The sequence below is a fragment of the Choloepus didactylus genome, chromosome 16, assembly GCF_015220235.1.
Source record: "Choloepus didactylus isolate mChoDid1 chromosome 16, mChoDid1.pri, whole genome shotgun sequence".
Taxonomy (NCBI): Eukaryota; Metazoa; Chordata; class Mammalia; order Pilosa; family Megalonychidae; genus Choloepus; species Choloepus didactylus.
In genome coordinates, this window is record NC_051322.1 from 44,032,316 (window position 1) to 44,052,283 (window position 19,968).

The 19,968-nt window shown below is 42.2% G+C and overlaps 1 protein-coding gene across 3 annotated transcripts in view; it reads right to left on the reverse strand.

Annotated features, from left to right (window-relative positions):
- The window catches only part of FHOD3 (formin homology 2 domain containing 3), a 509,790-nt gene that overhangs the window by 376,111 nt on the left and 113,711 nt on the right, over positions 1–19,968 (reverse strand). The gene's annotated exons all lie outside the window — the stretch shown is intronic.

Consider the following 19,968-nt stretch of genomic DNA (forward strand, 5'->3'; position numbering starts at 1 on the left):
ATCCACCAACAAACTACTCTCCTGGCTTATTTGCCCACATCTAGTCTTCTGGCAAATGGAGATCATTCACAATGAAATAATCGGTAATATAGATCAACGCCACAGCTGTCAAAGGCCCATATCCTTGTTATCTTTCAAATGAGAACCCTTTTACCACAAGAAGAGATGAAGTACCTCCTGTGTTCTGAGGCCTTTCAGTGTCACACCCAGAACCTCAGAGCCCCTAAGATAGGCCGCAAGGGTTAGTGCCTGCATGAGCCAACAGGCACCTCTTCCCACCACGACCTTGCAGGGCCCGGCCAAGCTCTCCCCCCATCATAGGACCAAGCCTCAGAAGCAGACACACGGGTCAGCTACTGGCTCAGCTCTTTAGAGGCCAGCTTCTCCCCTTCCTGCTGCAAAGCAACAGAATTTCTTCCCAATGCATTATCTTCTGGATATTTCAAGAAATCAAAGAGTTCGCCCCGAAGTATATTTTGGCACCTGCCCCCAGAAGTGCCTAATTTCTTCACCCAGCTCACGGGTGCAGAGCTGCTCCTCACCCCAGTTCTGTTGGGCCTTCCCACTCCACTCACCCTCAGCTTGGCCTTTGGCTCCCATCCAGGCCTCGGACTTCTTTTCACCTTGATCCCCTAATTATTTCTTCAATCCTAAGAACTCTTTTCCTGTGTTAACAAGGTTAACAATGTAAAGATAGGCATTTTTATGGCCATTCTTTTTCCCCATAGTAAAGAAATTAGATGTTTGTAACAAATCTAACTGATGACTTCTTCAAAGTAAAAAGACAACAGGGAGGCCCCTCTGCAGCCTTTGGTTGTCTACAGAAACTCAGAGTCCTGCATGGCTCTCCTGAGTCTGCCATAGAAAACTGGGAGTTTTTTCCACCTGTCGCTGGGGCTCTGAATCAAATGTTGTTTACAATGACTTGGTTCTTCCCCTGTGTTTCCTCACTGAAATTTGCTACTCTGTTAGGAATGATAGCAATTAGCACTATACAAGATGCTGACCCCATCCCCGTCCCACAAACAGACCCAGCAGCCACATATACTTTAAAGAACGCCTAGGCCTTGCAAGCAGAGAAAGCAACATAAGCGACAATCTAGTCCCTGCTGCCATCATAGCTACTAGGCGTAAGAGCTTTTAGGAAAAACAATCTTCAATTTCTAAAAGGATCTCCAACTCTTCTTGAGGTGCCACCTCCTAGGCCAAAGCTTCATGTGTCAGTATGGTATAGCTGGATCTTTATTACAAGCAATATTGGCATGTGGCCCCCTAATTAATGTAGCATTCTCATCTCAATTGACTCATGTTGAAACATATGTTAAGTTTCCCTAGACGCGTTTGGCATGCTCAGACAGCCCATACCAACTTTAGAGGATGTGTTCTTAACCCCGCTTGAAAGGGCTGACACCAGGTCACCCCGCACCTCTCTGGCCACAGCCAACTGGACCACAGAACACCTACCTAAGCGAGACAGTCATATTCTTCCTCTTTAAAATTTATACTGAAAGTCAGGCAGTGTAGTCAGTGATGGACCCTTGGGTGGCCTTTCTTTGTTTGAAGAGTGAACAGAAGGGCCCAGTCGGCAGAGAAAATCAAGAGGTGGGGCACTTGCTCCAGGAGAAAAAGGGACGAGAGACCATGTGACAAGACAGGGAGACAGACATCGACTGCTCTGGCTGCCGAGGACTGTCCATATCCCACGTCCTCTCTCTTCAGTCCCAGCTGCTCCTCCTGCTGTAATATTCCACGAGACACCCTGAATCCTTACAGTGAACCCCCTCTACCTAAGCAGACCTGGTGGGGCTTTGCTCCTTATAAGTAAATGTGAACCAAGAAGGGAAGAAGGCAATGTTTTGCAATTTGCCAAGACAAAACAAGAGAGTGCTGGTCCCATCCACAAAAAATGTCTTTAATGCTTACTACCTAGACATGCTTACCACCTAGACATGCTGGGGGATAGCGGGGAAAATATATAAATGTAATCCCTGCCTTCTTAGAATTTATCATCTGTTTGGAGAGTCAAGATTAACCCAAGCATCAGACACCCAGGGTAGTGAATCTCCCTGGCAATGTGGAATATGACTCCCGGGGAGGAATGTAGACCCTGCATCGTGGGATGGAGAACATCTTCTTGACCAAAAGGGGGATGTGAAAGGAAATGAAATAAGCTTCAGTGGCAGAGAGATTCCAAAAGGAGCTGAGAGGTCACTCTGGTGGGCACTCTTATGCACAATATAGACAACCCTTTTTAGGTTCTAATGAATTGGAGTAGCTGGTGGTGGATACCTGAAACTATCAAACTACAACCCAGAACCCATGAATCTTGAAGACAATTGTATAAAAATGTGGCTTATGAGGGGGGACAGTGGGATTGGGGGGGCCATAGGGATCACACTCCCATTTGTCTAGCTTGTGGATGGATGAGTGGAAATGTGGGGGAAGGAAACAAACAAACAGACAGACAAGGGCGCCCAGTGTTCTTTTTTACTTTAGTTGCTCCTTTTCACTTTAATTATTATTCTGGTTATTTTTGTGTGTGTGGTAATGAGGGTGTCAGGGATTGATTTTGGTAATGACTGTACAGCTATGTAATGGTACTGTGAACAATCCAATGTACGATTTGTTTTGTATGACTGTGTGGTATGTGAATATATCTCAATAAAATGAATAAAAAAAAAAAAAGATTAACCCAAGCAAAAAATAATGAAAAATATAAGGCACAATATATACTTAAGAAGTGACCTGCAGAATTACCACCACAGCCATAGACTTTCACTGAGGAGGCAGATCAATGGGGAACTGAGCAGGTGAGCAGGGTGTCATTCACAGGTTGAGAGTTCACCTGGGGCCTAGAAAGGTGACGCGCATCAAGAGAGGCAAAGAAGCAAATATTTGAAAAATTTAAGATTTCTTTATTGTGATCCATTAGAACATACACATATGTAACATGTCTTGTTCAAAACTTATTTTGCATACTAATTTCTGAAAATAATTACTTTTCAGAAATTACAAAAATTCTAGTAATTACATTCATTTTAGATAAACAATTTGTCCACTGACAGTGGCTGCAATCATTTCTAATTTAAAATAATTTATTAACCATGCATCATAACTTTTACAGAATCACCCAAACATTGTATGCTTTCATTCATCCATCCAACCACTGCCCATTCCGCAAACACTGACTGAGTGGACCAAGCTCTGGGCCACACCGGGAGAAGAGACGGGGCATGAACGTGGCTAAGACCTAGGCTTGGTCCACGAAAAACCCTTGAACCATCTGGAAAGCCAGTGGTTGCAATTTAGTGTTCTGAATCCATGAGAGCAAACTCAGCAAAGATCTGGAATAACAAAGAATGAAGCAATTAATTTTGCCTGAGAGATCTGGAGAAGGCTCTCCCAAGGTCATAAAATATGAACCAGATATTGCAGGAAAGAAAGGGGTAGTGACTGCGGAGAAGAGGGAAAAGCACTACTGCATTACCGGAACACACACACAGAGCTTTCAGAGCTGGGGTAGAAAGGCACACCAGAATGGCGGATGTGCCAGAATCACATCTTGCAGGCAATGGGGACCAGGAAGGATCATTTTAGAAAGGAGAGAGGCAGGATCTGATCTGGTTTTGAGAAGAATCCCTCTGCTGGCCTTGTGATCTTCCTTGTCAAATAGTTACAGTATTTAAAATCTATGTCTTCTATACACTGTGAGTAATTGCTATACAATTTGATGATTGTATATATATATATATCTCCATTATTTTAAGTACACATTTCTTTTTATTAAATCTTGTAGGAATTTAATCACTGTGGTCTGAAATCTCTTCCTGTATTTTTTCTACAAGGATACCTCAATTCAATATGTGCATTAATTATAATGCATAAACAAAGATGGTGACCACAGACCTAGGTTCAAATTGTAACTGCCACTTCTTCACGTGTCTTACATGAATTCCTACCTCACTAGTTGCTGAATCAGGATAAGCAAAACCTCTTACTAAACTGTGTGACTTGGGGCACAGGGCTGTGAGTTTTATGGAAAGCAAAAATAATGACAGAACCAGCCTCGGGGGTGTTTAAAGATGAAATCAGACAGAGCATGTGAAAGCACTCACCACAAAGTTCAGATCCAAAATTATCATTACCATATTTAAAAAGTGACTAGTCCAGCGCTTAGATGAGGTAGGGACCTTCACACACGTGACTACATGTTCTGCTTCTTTTGTAGTCTGGCTCCTTCTGATGTAAAGGGGTACCTAGTCAATGGATGGGAAGCCCACTGTGGGGCAGTTAGTTAAGAGCCTGCTCCCCAAAATTCCTCATGCTCTGCTTGACTGGGTACCAACCAACCAGACTCTCATCTTTCCCTTACTCCATCTCCTCCTCCTTGTCGTCTTAATTGGTGCCCCCAGGGCATAGAGCAATGCCCTCAACACATGGAGGTGTGTGCTCTCTGCATCCCAAATCCCAAGCTCACCATGCACCGGATGCATCACCTCACTAAGGTACTTAGCCTCTCCATGCCTCACTTTCCTTATCTGAAAGATGAGAGAAATAACAGCAACTACACTGTAGGTTTGTTGTGAGGAAGAAATGAAATCACGTATATATAAGCATTCCCTGGAGTTGCAGCACAAAGTTATATATGTGTGTGTACATGTACACATAGTATATCTAAATTCTAGCCAACAGTTATATATTCACTCTCAATACATGCCTTTGTTTACTGATTACAAGCCATATAGGTATAAATACTCATGATACACATTGAAGCAATGATTTAATAACATAATTTCAGTAAGTAAAAAAAAAATACTTGGGTACATCCCAATCGCTGATCAAAAATATCATTCTGGATATTTTTAAAAGTTCCTTTTCCATTTATTAAATGTTTTTACAATCAAAGACTATCATTAGGATCTATTCTTTTTCACTATTTTTTACTAAATGAACATAACCCTTTCCAAGAATCTGGCCACTTTTGCAATTATTCTTATTGTTCTTTCTTTAATTGGCTTTGAGTATATTATTAGAAATGTTTAAAAGCTATATATTCTATAGTCCATATTTCCATTCTTGCCCTCCCTTAATAAGCTGTGGTAGCTAAAGGACCAGATATGTCTGCAATACTATACTGTATTCTTTAACTGTAACAATTTTTTTAACTTCTTTTTAAAATTGAGTTTTATTGAGATATATTCACATACCAATCATCCACAGTGTACAATCAATTGTTCACAGTACCATCATATAGTTGTGCATTCATCACCACAATCAATTTTTGAACATTTTCATTACTACAAAAAAATAAAAATAAGAATAAAAATACAACTAAAAAAGAACACCCAAAACATCCCATCCCCCTCTATTATTCATTGATTTTTGTCCCCATCTGCCTACTCATCTGTCCATACATTGGATAAAGGAAGTGTGAGCCATAAGGTTTTCACAATCACACAGTCACACCGTATAAGCTATATAGTTATACTATCGTCTTAAGAATCAAGGCTACTGGATTGCAGTTCGACAGTTTCAGGTATTTCCTTCTAGCTATTCTAATACACTAAAAACTAAAAAGGGATATCTATGTAATGCATAAGAATGACCTCCAGAATGACCTCTCGACTCCATTTGAAATCTCTCAGCTACTGAAACTTTATTTTGTTTCATTTCTCTTCCTCTTTTTGGTCAAGAAAGCTTTCTCATTTCCACAATGCCAGGTCCAGGCTCATCCCCAGGAGTCAGGTCCCATGTTGTCAGGGAGATTTACACCCCTGGGAGTCGTCCCACGTAGTAGAGAGGGCAGTGAATTTACCTGCCGAGTTGTCTTAGAAAGAGAGGCCACATCTGAGCCACAAAAGAGGTTCTCTGGGGGTGATTCTTAGGCACCATTATAAGCAGGCTTAGCCTCTCTTTGCAGTAACAGGTTTCATAAGGGCAGCCCCAAGATCGAGGGCTCGGCCTACTAAATTGGTAGTCCCCAATGCTTGTGAGAATATCAGGAATTCCCCACGTGGCGAAGTTTAATATTTACACATTTTTCCCCAACCCCCTAAGGGGCTTTGCAAATATACTTTTATTCTCTGCCCAAATTACTTTGGGATGTATCGGGGCTTTTTTACAAACCAACCAGATCTCACTACCTATTCAAAGTTCCACATAATTATGGTGTTTGAACAAACTGAGCATGCAAGTTAAATTAAATGGTGTGCTACAGAAAATACAGATTTTGTACCGAATAACCACCTCTTCCTTTGGTTTCACACAGAAGTTGAAGTTTTAAAACACCATCAGGATCATCCTTTACCCTTTAGTCTGATTTGCCTTAGTTCTAACCAGATCAGCTTCATTCATATCTCTAAGTGAAGTCTGAACTCTTTTTCAGCTTTCTTAACAGTTGCTGTATGGGGTAATACTGACATTCATAGCTGCTGCACTCTGGCTCTGAGTCTCAGGTGCCACAGATACCCAAAGTTCCAAGGACAGACAAAGCTATACATAAAGAGCTCAGTATCTCAGAATTTAGAGATAACCATTACAACTTATGAATAGATGTGACTGCTCCAAGAGTTTACAATCTAGAGACCTTTATAATAAGTCTTCCCTTGATAACCTGTGCTCTCAGATTCAATTCTCAGAGTTTGCACATTATAGTTAGTCCCTATAACTATAATAATTTTTCATAGAATCATTTATTTACAAAAGAATGTGGCTACATCATTATTTCCAGTAAAAGAGCTGATGACTGATTCATTCAACAAATATTTGTTGAGGCCCTGCTCTGTGCCAGAGACCCTTCTAAGTGCTGGAGGCTGGGGACACAACAGTGGAATTGACTTCCTAGGGCAGGGAGGGGGGGAAAAGACAATGAACAACATAAGAAATCGTTTGTGATGGTTAATATTATGTGTCAACTGGGCTAGGCTATAGTATCCAGTTGTTTGGTCAAACATTAGCCTAGATGTCGCTGTGGGGTATTTTGTAGATGTGATTAGCATCCACAATCAGTTGATTTTAAGGAAAGGTTATTATCCTGGAAAATGTGAGTAGGCCTCATTCAAACAATTGATGGTCTTAAGAGCAAAGAACTTCCAGAAGCAAAAGAATTCCATTTCAAGAACCACCACATGTACTGTTTGAGTTTTCAGCCTGCTAGTCTCCCCTACAAATTTCACACTCAAGACTGCAACATCTTCGTGGTTTCTCCAGCCTACTGTACTTGCCCTGTGGATTTCAGACTTGCCAGCCCCCGCAATCGTGTGAGCCAATTCCTTAAATAAATCTCATTACATACATACCTAGATCCCATCGGTCCCATTTCTCTGAAGAACCCTGATGATACACTAGTCAGTCAGTTCTGCTATAACATGGCATAGGCATTCCTAAAAATCACCAAGCTATGCAAAATCATGCAATAAAAACCACCAGGGAAAAAAGATAAGAACTCAATGTAACACCATTTTATACACGCTAAATGGTTAAGAAGTACATAAATACTACAATAAACGTGGCATTTTGCTCTGAAAAAAAAAAACATGAAGTATACTGCGGAAGTAGTGCCAGAGGGATTGCAGCTTGTGAGTTATCATGGAATGGTGGAAGGAGGAGGACCAGAGATCAGATGGAAAGTTATAACACCAGATGTGGACAGGGGTGGTTCATGCAAGACATGAACTGAAGGAGGTGGCAGATGTTTGCTGTGTGTGTGTTGTGTATTGCTGTGTGGCTTGGCTCAGCTGGGTACAGTTTTCTGTGTTTGCCCAGGGTTTTTGAGAACAAAATCACACACAAGCAAATGTGAAATCCATGTAACGCTCAAATTGCTCTTTAATTGTTTCGACATCTATGGAGCCAACAGGTACTTTCTACTCTTATTCACTCTTTTAAAGCATTATGATTCTAAAACCACAGAGGGTTTTTCCAATGCAGGCCCTCCATGTGGTGACTCCAAGAACATTCTTGCCATCCACCATCATTCAATTCTCACTGTATGTTCAGGAATTCTCATCGGGTCCACCCTGACCAGATGCTGTTAGGTCACCGAGCTTTCTCCAGTCTCCCAATGGTCAAAACCGTGTTGAGATGATTTCAGCTGTTCTGCGTACTTTGAGAACTTCACTTCACCCAAAATGAATTCAGTCCATTTCTGACCTCCTTTTCCACATGTTCATTCCTTATTCTAATCCAATCTGACCTCTAACAAAATTCCGAAATTGTAATCATGGCTTTAAATCATAAGTATCACAAGTGTTCTATCATAAACAGGCTTTGTTTTTATTATCAGAAAAAAAGTTTGCATTACTTAAATTGTAAGATTTGGACACGAGGCTTCAGGAGGAAAGAACCAGGTGGTGTGGGGGGTGGGGGGTGGCACATGTACAGTAAGCCCAGGGAAGTGAGCTCCATAGGAGGAGTGACGGGGAAGCTGGGAGCAGTGGGAGGCCCGGGAAGGAGACCACAGAGGGCTGCCTGGGCCCTATCTCCTGACATTTCCTAACCTACCATCCTTTGCTTCACGATTTCATTTCTCATGTCAAAATGATGGAAATGTTAACTCTTTTCTGCTCAACTTCAAATGTACTAAAATTCTAAGCTGATTGCTCATCTCCCTGACACATAAAGATGGCTTCAGTCAGTGATTAATCTAATCATATTTTATTAAGGTCTTACTTAGGGAACACTGGTTTATGTTTTTTAATCAGAACTGGATCCTCTTTGTTTCTCCAAAGTCTCCTCTGCCAGGACTAATACTGTGGGATAGAGAACGGCGCCCCCCTCTTGAAGCTTAGGCTGTGAGCTGGGTCTCGGGCCCCACTCACACTTCTCAGTGGATGCCCTTGGGCAGGATACAACCTGCACAACTGTACAGGGAGGCCCCATCTCTCCCAACGTAAGCACTGAGTGGCTCCTGTGCACCGTCTGGAAGCACTGCTGTCACATTTCTGATGGTGACAGATCTGCCCATAGACTATGCCTTTCCAGCCACACTATTTGTACCCCAAGAATTACTCCAACACATCTGAATTAATCAACCTCGAACTGCTAATGGGAAAGTAACTTAGAACAAGCCTATGGAAGAAAATCTGGCACTATCTGTCAAAATGATAAGTGCACAGGCCCTTTGACCCAGTAATTCCACCTCCTGGAATTTATCCTACAGATAAATTTCTGCATATGCAAAATGGCACATAGATAAGGTTATCCAATGCAGCCTTATTTACCATGTCCAAGAACCAACAATAAACTATCCACCAATAGGGGTTGGATTCAATGGAGTTATCTCTTTTTTGTTATGTAAGCATAAAAGTTTAATTTGTATGTCTTTCCTCACACATGAGAATCACGTGGGAAGCCAAACTAATGTATGTTTTCTTTTTAAAAACGTTTTTGTTTTTGAAACATGCCCGAGAATACGTTGTAAATCATAGTACTAAGCTAACAAAATCTTAGTGAAAACTAAGAACAATTGACAGGCCTACATGCCAATTCTAACAAATCCCATGGCAGTGTCTTTCCTGACGGCCACTACTAGGCTTCAGTTCAGCAACTGGCAGAGTCATGGCCATATTTAACCCATTTGTCTTTTGGATAAGAAAAGGAAGGGAGTGAGAGAGACACTGAAAAACATCAAAAATCCAGCAGCTCAAAGGAGAGGCTAAACCTGCTTATAACTGTGCCTAAGAGTCTCCCCCGAGTGCCTCTTTGTTGCTCAGATGTGATCCTCTCTCTCTAACTAAGCCAACTTGGCAGGTGAAATCACTGCCCTCCCCCCTACGTAGGACCTGACTCCCAGGGGTATAAATCTCCCTGGCAACACAGGATGTGACTCCTGAGGATGAATCTGGACCCAGCATTGTGGGATTGAGAACATCTTCTTGACCAAAAGGGGGATGTGAAATGAAACGAAATAAAGCTTCAGTGGCTAAGAGATTTCAAATGGAGTCGAGAAGTCACCCTGGTGGACATTCTTACGCACTATAGAAAACACCTCTTAGGTTTTAATGTATTGGAATAGCTAGAAGTAAATACCTGAAATTATCAAACTCCAACCCAGTAGCCTTGACTCTTGAAGACAATTGTAAAACAGTGTAGCTTACAAGAGGTGACAGTATGATTGTGAAAGCTTTGTGGATCACAGGCCTTTTATCCAGTGGATGGATGGATGAGTAGAAAAATGGTGACAAAAAACTAAATGAAAAATAGGGTATGGGGGGGGTGATTTGGGTGTTTGTTTTTACTTCTATTTATTATTCTTTTTTTCACTGTTTCTGGTACAAGAAAAAGGTTCAGAAAATACATTGGGGTGATGAATGCACAAACTATATGATGGAACTGCGAACAATTGATTGTACACTTTGGATGACTGTATGATATGTGAATATATCTCAATAAAAATGAATTTTTTAAAAAATCCAGCAGCTCCTATGGAGTCATAAGCTGAAATGGAAGACCAGAACAAACTATCACAAGGCAGTCAGGCCCTGTTGCTCATAAAGATGCTGAAGTGGGAAAAGAATTTATCAAACATCTAAGCTAATCACAAAATAAGCTAAAGGACACTAGCCAAACTCTAGGGCTCCTACCTGACCTTTCCCCAGAAGCTGTTTCTTACTCTAGGCAAATGCTGCCCTTAAAGTGTGGGAGTGAGAAATAATGAAAACCAAAGTTCCAACTGGAGTCATCTAAGGGCTTGCAATGAAAACAGCTGACCTGAGCTAACAAGGGCTAGGCACAGTAAAATTGACCATTTCCTTGTTTAACAGACCCACCCCAGCCTCACCCTCAGATCCTACACTGCCACCCCTTGAGCAGGGCACACAAATGCTGCCACTTCACCACGTGCAAAGAGACAGACAAGTTCTTCAATCACACCAGAAGGGGCATGGCCAGGTGGCAGACAACAGATATGATTCTAGATCAGCTCACCTGGTACAATTCATTTCCTAAGTGTTCACAGGTGGTTCATGAATCCAAGTGTGATGGTTAGGCTCATGTGTCAACTTGGCCAGGTAATGGTGCCCAGTTGTTTGGTCAAGCAAGAAATGGCCAAATTGTTACTGTGAGGACATTTCATGAACTTAAGTCATCATTAAGTTGATTGTATCTATGGCTGATTACATCTACAATGAACTAAGGAGACTGCCTTCACCACTGAGAAACATTTCAACCAATCAGTTGAAGACTTTAAAAGGAGAAATGATTTCAGAAGTCAGAAGAGAGTTTTCATTTCTAATTCAGCCAGCCAGCTTCTCCTTTGGAATCCATCAAAAACCTTCATCAGAGTTCCCAGTGTGCAGCCTGCCCTATGGAATTTGGACTTGTGCATCTCCACAGTTGCATGAGACAATTTTATAAAATCTTATAACATTTACAGACATCTGTTGTCAGTTCCGTTTCCCTAGAGAACCCTGACTAACACACCAAGTATTAGCCTGAGCCCATATGACGTTCGATTCTGGTGACTGTATTGAAAGCCACAGACTATACCCTCAGATTCTACCTTTTCTGCTTACAATTATACACCATCAATTAACTCAACAGACATTTATCGAGAGCCTTCTCAGTGCATGGCAGTGTCAGAGAGAACCAAGAGAGTATGGACAGGCAGAAACAGCCCAAATATCCATCCAAAGATAAAGGGCTAAATAAAATGTGGGATATACATAAAAACAGAATATTATTTGGCCAAAAAAAGGAATGAAGTTCTGATGCAGCCACAACATGAAGACATCATGTTGAGTGAAATAAGCCAGACACAAAAGGACAAATATTGTATGATTTCACTCATATGAAATACCTAGAATAAGCAAATTCATAGAGATAGAAAGTAGATTATAGGTTATCAGGGACTGGTGAGAGAGGGAATGGGAAGTTATTGCCTAATGGATGCAGAGTTTCTGTTTGGGATGATAAAAAAGCTTTAATGATAGAAGGTGGTGATGGTAGTAAAGCATTGCAAAAGTAATTAATGCCACTGAATTATACACTTGAAAATGGTTAAAACATCAAATTTGTATGTATGTATATATATATAACCAAACTTAAAAAGAGAGAGTATGTATATGAATCAGTGTAACTTCATACAACCATAAGGAAAGCCCAAGGCTCACATCTCCCTTTTCAGGCTCTAAACTCACAAAGAAATATTGCTTCATGGAATATGAACACTTTATGAACACCAATTCATAAAAACACCACTGAACCCAGGGGGAGACAAAAGAGTTAATCAAGTGTAATTTAACATGATGGCTCCCAAAGGTCATGTAGACCAATAACTTCTTCAAGAAAAGGGGCAAATTCTTTCTCAACCCTATTTTTAGGTCTTCCCAGTTGCCAGTGCTCCAGAGCTAATGCTTCTCAGCAGGCTAATCCTGTGCCCCAAGCATCTGCTCTTCTTGATATGGAAAGAAAGGCAAAACAGAGTTCACCCCCTTTCCCTCAGCCATGTTCCTCCCCAGTCACTTAAAGCAGCACCAGCCCAAGAAAGCTCTTGCACCTCTGGGGTGCATCTGACACACTATTTATTCCTACCTCACTTATTCCGTTACTCGGTGCTTAAAGAGCATTGGTGACTCCTAATCCACTGTCAACAGATGCAGGTTTGCCTTTCACATTTGCTCTTATGGAAAACCAAAAATTATAAGTAACAAGCAATTACAGTGTTCCTACTGTATACCAGCATTCTTTTCTTCCATGGCATGGTGGTTTGAAGATATGTACCCCAGGAAAACATGTTCTCAGACTCGGTCCAGTCTTGTGGGTCTGAACTCTTGCAAATGAGGTTACTTCAGTTAAGGTGTAGCTCAGATGAGTTGGGATGAATCTTAATCCTATTACTGAAGGCCTTCTAGGGAAGGTCACACAGAGGCAGCAGCCAGAAGCTGAAAGCCAGCTGAACCTGGAAGAGAAGGGAGAGGCCAGGAAAGGCCACCATGTGCATTGCCATGTGACAGAGGAGCCAAGGACCAAGGATCACCAGCTCCAGCCCCAGGATGCTAATCTCTGGGAAGAAAGCATCACCTTGATGATGCCTTGATTTGGACTTCTAGCCTCAAAACCGTGAGCCAATAAATTCCCATTGTTTAAGCCAACCCATTGCATGGTATTTGCTTTGGCAGCCAGAAAACTAAAACACATGGTTTATGTCAATTGATGAAAACATGTGTGAAGCATCTGCCTTTTTATTTAAACAGAAAGCAAGGGCTCAGATTGCTATGCTGTGGCATTTTATGCACAAACCCATCAGCTAAATCGGGAGGTCCATCCATGGGAGCACGTCGAGTTGGGTCACCACAGCTGCTGTGGCCACCAGCTGTCAAGAGGCCTCCAGTGAACTGAAGAGGGAATAGTCAACACAGAGTCTCAGTTCCTTATTTCCTTATGAATGCACATAGACAAAGTCAGATTCGGACTGAGGAGAAGACTGTAAATTATGATTATTTAAAAATTCCTTTTACTGCATCCAGTGCTATTTCACAACATTTTCCTTGAAATCGATACTGGGTAAGAACTTAGCATGTTTACAGCCAGGACTATTATATAACCAAACCTTAATTTTAACATTATCAGCTCTTTTAGAGCCTAGTGAACAGAAAAGGACCTTGCACTCTTTTCTACTCTTCCCCTCCCCCTTACCACTGAAAATTCACTACTTCTTAAGTATAAAGCATTCAAACTAATGTGGAATATCTTCAAACTGCTTTTGAATGGGCAACAAATACATTTTCTACAAAACTGCAACAAGGGATAAAGCATTTTATTCATACTTTCTACCCCTAAAACCTTCATTTGGAATTAGACAAACATGCTAAATGCTAATCTTCCTTTCTAGAATAAATGAAAATGTGAAGCTATTAGGAAGGTCTAGACTCTGAAATGGCCACCACCACTCTGAACCTAATCAGAAAGGGGTATTTCTGTCCAAACAGGTTTTAGCTGTAGCATCCCCATATTCCAAATGGTAACCAGCAAATCAATGAGGTAAAAACTGACAAATCTCATCTTTGGCTGGAAAACCAAAGAATATGATTGCATCTTACAATATCCCTAAGGCTCTTCCTTTCTGTTAAAGGTAACACTTTCAACCTAAATTTCTAGAATATTTGGTAACTATTAATTAAAACACACACATACACACACACAACTCTGTGAACCAACAAAATTTCCAAGATAGTTAATTGATTAGATGCATTTAAAGGAAATGGAAAGTCATCAAGAGAAATAAAAGACAAAGTTATGATCTTCTCTAAAGCAGATGATTTGCTTAGTAGCTTGTTCCCAAATATGAGAAAAAGGGTTCAGGTACACAATCTCATGAAGTGAAGGCCCATGTGTGTGTGCACATATACATGTATGTGTAATTGTGTGTGTGTGTGTGTGTCTGTGTATTCTGGTTTCTTCCAGCACTCCCCACCCAGGGAGGAAAACTGAAATCGAATTAACAAAGTAAACTCTTCAATTGGGGACTTCTCCTTGAAAGACAAGGGGAAGCTGAACAAGCGAAGGCAGGAGGCAGAGGGCGGGACGAGCCAGGCCTGAGCCTGCCCCGGAAACCCAGGAGAGGGGAGCGGAGCCCAGGCAGGCAGGAGGTTCTGCTACCTGTGCTAAGGGCACGGAAGGTGCCTGAAGGCAAGAGGAGGGGTGGGGAGCTTTGAAAGGTTTTCGGTAGCAGAAAGTCCAGGTCACATATGTGTTTCAAAAGATCACCCTGGGAAGTGGAGAGAAGAAGGGTTGGCAAAGACTCCCAGGGAGGAGGGAGACGATAAGGAGAATATCACAAAAGTCCAAAACAAAAGCACTGAGGGCACCAAATTAAGATGGCAGCAATTGGAATGGAGAGAGAGAAAGGGCTGATGGCAACAACCTTTACAAATCAAAATTACATATTAATAAGTAGAAATAGTGATCAAATGAAATAAGTGCTGTTAACCAAACAGTTGTGGAGGGGGGTGTCCTAGCGAGTGGAATGTCACTCAGTTATGTGTGTCTGGGGCACAGGCTTCTGCTCCCTGACGTGGACAAAGAAGCCCAGGATGGAGGTTAAAAACTTGTCACACTTTCTCAGTGATGTCCAACATCACCTTTTCATGCTCAGCATCACAACAGATGATTAAGAAACGACACTTATATCTTTAATATTTAAAAACTACCATGTAGAGTTTGAAAAGCAGATTTCTTTCCAGCTGAAATGCAAGTTAGGCAGCTTAGAAGGCAGAGAGAGTCATCTGATTAGAGAATCTAACTTCATCAAGAGGCCAGATCACTTTCTCTTTGTCCCTCATGGATGCTGTGGTCTGGAAAGGAGAAACACCACCCTTGTTATATGGTCTTGGAAAAAGAAGCACTTGTTGATGGAACGTGTTCAGATGTTTTATCTGAAAGCAAAAATGTAAAAACTGAATGTACTGAAGAGGTTAGAATGCCTTTCAAGATTTTAGAAACATGCTGATAATGCTAATCCTACTGGCAATGTCCTGCAATATTACCGGGGTTTGTGCTAAACACAAATTTATTGCAGCCTGTTAAACTTTAAAACATCAACCAATTAAGTATTTATTGCTAGAATAAAGCAGTTCAAATGGAGTGAAGCTGGAAAAAAAGGGACCATTTGTCTTCAGTGAGGGACCGAATCATAAAATTTAAATTTAAATGTACGGATAAATCTTAGCATATGAAGTCTTTAAAAAGTCAAATTTTCTTCCTGTTAATCTTCTTCCTCATCCCTATACCCCTATCTTGCTGCTGTCAATGTCTACCTTTGCAGCCTTGCTGGTCCCCCCCCCCCCAATTTGATTCTGTGGATTTGTTGCCAACTAAGAAAGGAGATTGTAAAGTTGCTAGCAATATGTGCAAAATAATAGTAAACAGGCATCAAGAGATGACCTATCCTATGTGGGAAGTGAATTAGCACTAACATAGAATTTTGACAGCTGATTGACTTTTATTCCTCTTTGGCCCTGGCCACCAGGGCCTGCCCCCACCTCAGCCTCTACTGCTCACAGTTCGAAGTGAGCACTCAGCAGAATGCTTCACACCTCCCCTAAAGATACAGTGAGGCTTCCCAGCCAGGGGGTGCAGAAATGGAGGTGTCCAATGCCCCCTCCTCTGAATATCTGCTCCCCAGACCCCCAACCCACTCCCTCCTGCTGGTCAGGTCCCTTGGTTACTCATTTGCCAGTGTCTTGCCCTGGAGAGTGGTCTGGGAGCAGGAGCTCTGCCCATCCCCTGACAGAGGGCAGGGGAGAAGAGGGTGGGCTCCAAGTCAGGCAGCCCTTCATGAGCCGGAGCTGCCAGAGCACTCTCCTGACATGTTCAACTTGACCTGTGTGAACTTCCATTTCCCCACCATTACCTCTTCAGTGGATTGTAAGGGTTAAAGATGATGCCGTGAAACCCCTATCCAGACAACCGCCCATCAATATGCTCAATTAATGGTGAGGGTGGCAGCTGCTACTCTCAGCCTCATCATCATCATCACAGGCAGCCGGCAGGGGCTACTAGCTCACCTCCCAGGGCCCAGCACATGATCGGACCGATGAGTGACTAGGGATGAGTAGACCTAGGGGGACAAGTGTCCAACGCAGCTGGTGGCTTCACGTGAGGCAGGGGCTCCTTTGGCACTGTCAGTGACAGTGCTCAGTATTGCTGGTACTTTGGGCTCTGATTAATAGAATGATGGGTAGAAATGCATGCTCCACCCTTACAAACAGGTCCTTTATCCACTCTGGAAGGTGGAGTAGAGCAATAGAAAGAGCTGGACATCTTGAGGTCAGAAGGATCTGGTTTTCCATCTTTTATTGGTAGTAGGACTTTAATGCCAATGAACTTCACTTTCCTCATCTTGAAACAGAAATAAGCTCACCCACTTGTTAGGCTGCCACACAGAGTAGCTGAGATCATGAACATTCAGGCAACTACCCCTATGCTTGCTACCTGATGGGTCCTCAAAAATTGAGTCACCTTTCTTTCCACCTTCTGTTTGTCTCTCTTGGCAACTGTCTAACATACAAAATAAGTAGAACTGCTGACTGAAATGGACTCAGTTGAAAACCTAAAACCTGAAGCACTCTTAAAACTTTGAACTCTTCCATAAAACTTGCCTCAAAGCCCAATTTTAAATAATTTTTAAATGAAATTATATGTAGGATGCTGTGAGTCCTGGAGCACAAGGGAGGCATAGGTACTTTGATAAATGTAAGTGGTTTGCTTTAGCACTGGCCACAAACAAAACACATAAATCCAGGCGGCCAAACATGGTGGGAGCGGCTGTGCTTGATAAATGAAGATCAGGGTGGGACAGCCAATCATGGCTCCAAAAGCAATGCACCAGCCACAAGGGAAGCAGCCACCATCATCCCAGGCCTGCTGGGCAGCAAGCTGATTGGGACAGAGCCTGATGCCATGTTCATACTTCTCACATTTACGCAGGAAAAAAAATAAAGGAAACCTCTGGGGCGGGGTCACAGTGCACTGGAGTCCCTGTGCATATCGCTGAACACAAGCTCACCTGGAAAAAGCACCTCTCCCTCAGGGTGGATCAAGCATCTTTTCTTAAGGTCTCTTTTTCCAAACACAACCTGACAACAACTTTGGAAAACTTGAGGAACAGTAGACCTTTGTGACAAGTTTCTGATGAATATTGTTGAAAACCAGGTGTCAACATCATACAATCGTGTTTCCAGGAAAGGTAAAATTCCCTGGTGCTGGCCCGGCCCTTCGCTGGCTTTTCCTTGGTAGCTTTCATTTAACAGGGTTCACCATGTGCCCGGGGCAGGCAGTGGCTCTGGCCAGGCTCTGGGAACACCTGCGCCAGCAGGTTGTCCAGGTCACGCCTTCCATGGCAACGTGCTGCCAGGCAGATGAGAAAATTCTCATATCATTCATTCTTTTTTACATTTTGGCTTTTTAATGCTCTGTTTAAAACTGGACTTCCATACTTAATAAGCTTTTTTAATCTTCATTTTGTTCCATAGCAAATTTCTTCTAATAAAAGGAGAAAACCTGAAATGATTATGGCAAAAGCTATTTTGACTTTTATAAAATTGCTTTAAGAGCAAATTCTTCTCTATACCTTAAATCTTGCTTTAGGGGGAAATAAATTCATCTGGACAAGTCTTCTCCAGCATCGTATTTACTTTTTCATGGGGGAAATGTCAAAATTACCTTCCAAGACACACAGATAGCTTTCCTAGATGTTCAAGAATAAATCCAATTTTACTCCTGGTCACCTGTCAATCACACTGATTTTAAACTATATATATTTAACAATATTTTTATTTTTATTTTAAGAATGGTATCCTCTCTCCCCGTAGAGTTAGATGCATTTCTGTAAGTTTTAGTTTAATTTTAAATACTAGAACCAAAGTAGTTTTGGTTTTTTTGATAAATAGCTTTTTCTCAAATTGCTGCCCAAATGCAGACATGCAAATATTATGGAAGGCCCTTTGCATCTGTACAGAACCCTTATCATAGTGGTTCTTAAAAAGCTAAAAAGAAGGATGCAGTTTGAGCAACTTTTCTGCCCCCCATGCCTTCTACACCAGGGGCCCTGAGCACTTTTAACAGCCCCACCTGGCTGCCTGAGGGGGCGAGAAGGAGAAGGGGAACAGGGACGGAGGGCCATGCCTGGTTATAATTAGGCCAGCACAAAGCACATAGCATACTTTATATAAGAAGCTCAAATCCTACCCCACCTCTCTATGATCCATTTGTCACCCTGCAGATGGCCCACCAGGGCAAAATCTATTTTAGGAGCATCTGAGAGGGGATGACAGAAGATGGGTCAAAAGAGAGCAGCTACTGCCTGGAGCAGGTGGTCTTCAAAGGCAGAAAGGTGGCATGCAGACCACTCCCTGAATGGTGGCTGTGTTTTAGGATCACAGCAGTGGTGGGGAGGGAGAATGCCAAACAGGACAGGAATAAGTTAGAGTGCTGTCATTCTGGGATGAGGAAGCAGAATCATGGTTCCTCTCCCACTGAGAAAATTAACCAAAAACTGCAGCATTCTTGTGGTCTGCCCAGGCAAGGTGGCAAAAATAAATCTAAAGGGGTGTGGTGGTTTGGAGCTGTATGTAACCCACAAAATGCATGTTCTTAAACTTAATCCATTCTCGTGGGTATGAACCCATTATAAATATGATTTTTTGATGAGGTTGCTTCAGTTAAAGTGTGGCCTGCGTCAATCAGGATGGGTGTTAATCCTATTACTGGAATCCTTTATAAGTAGAATGAAATTCAGAGAGAGAAAGAGAAAGCCACAGGAAACAAGAAGCTGAAATTCAACAGAACCTGGAAGTGAAGGGACAGGCTAGGAGAGACTGCCATATGCATTGCCATGTGACAAAGGAGCCAAGGACCAAGGATCGCTGACAGCCAGCCTCAGTTCTTCTAGTTTGCAAATGCTGCCGGAATGCAAAACACCAGAAATGGATTGGCTTTTATAAAAGGGGGTTTATTTGGTTACACAGTTACAGTCTTAAGGCCATAAAGTGTCCAAGGTAACACATCAGCAATCAGGCACCTTTACTGGAGGATGGCCAGTGGTGTCCGGAAAACCTCTGTTAGCTGGGAAGGCACGTGGCTGGCATCTGCTCCGCGGTTCTGGTTTCAAAATGGCTTTCTTCAAGGATGTTCCTCTCTAGGCTTCAGCTTCTCTACAAAATGTCACTCTCAGTTTCTCTTGGGGCGTTTGTCCTCTCTTAGTTTCTCTGAAGCAAAAGTCTGCTTCCAAAGGCTGTCTCTAAAATGTCTCTGTAAACTTCAGTTCCTCTCTCAGCTCCTGTGCATTCTTCAAAGTGTTCCTCTCGGCTGTAGCAAGCTCATTCCTTCTGTGTGAGCTTATACAGTGCTCCAGTGAACTAATTCAGACCCACCCTGAATGGCTGGGGTCACACCTCCATGGAAACTATCCAATCAGAGTCATCACCCACAGTTGGGTGGGTCGCATCTCCATGGAAACACTCAAAGAAT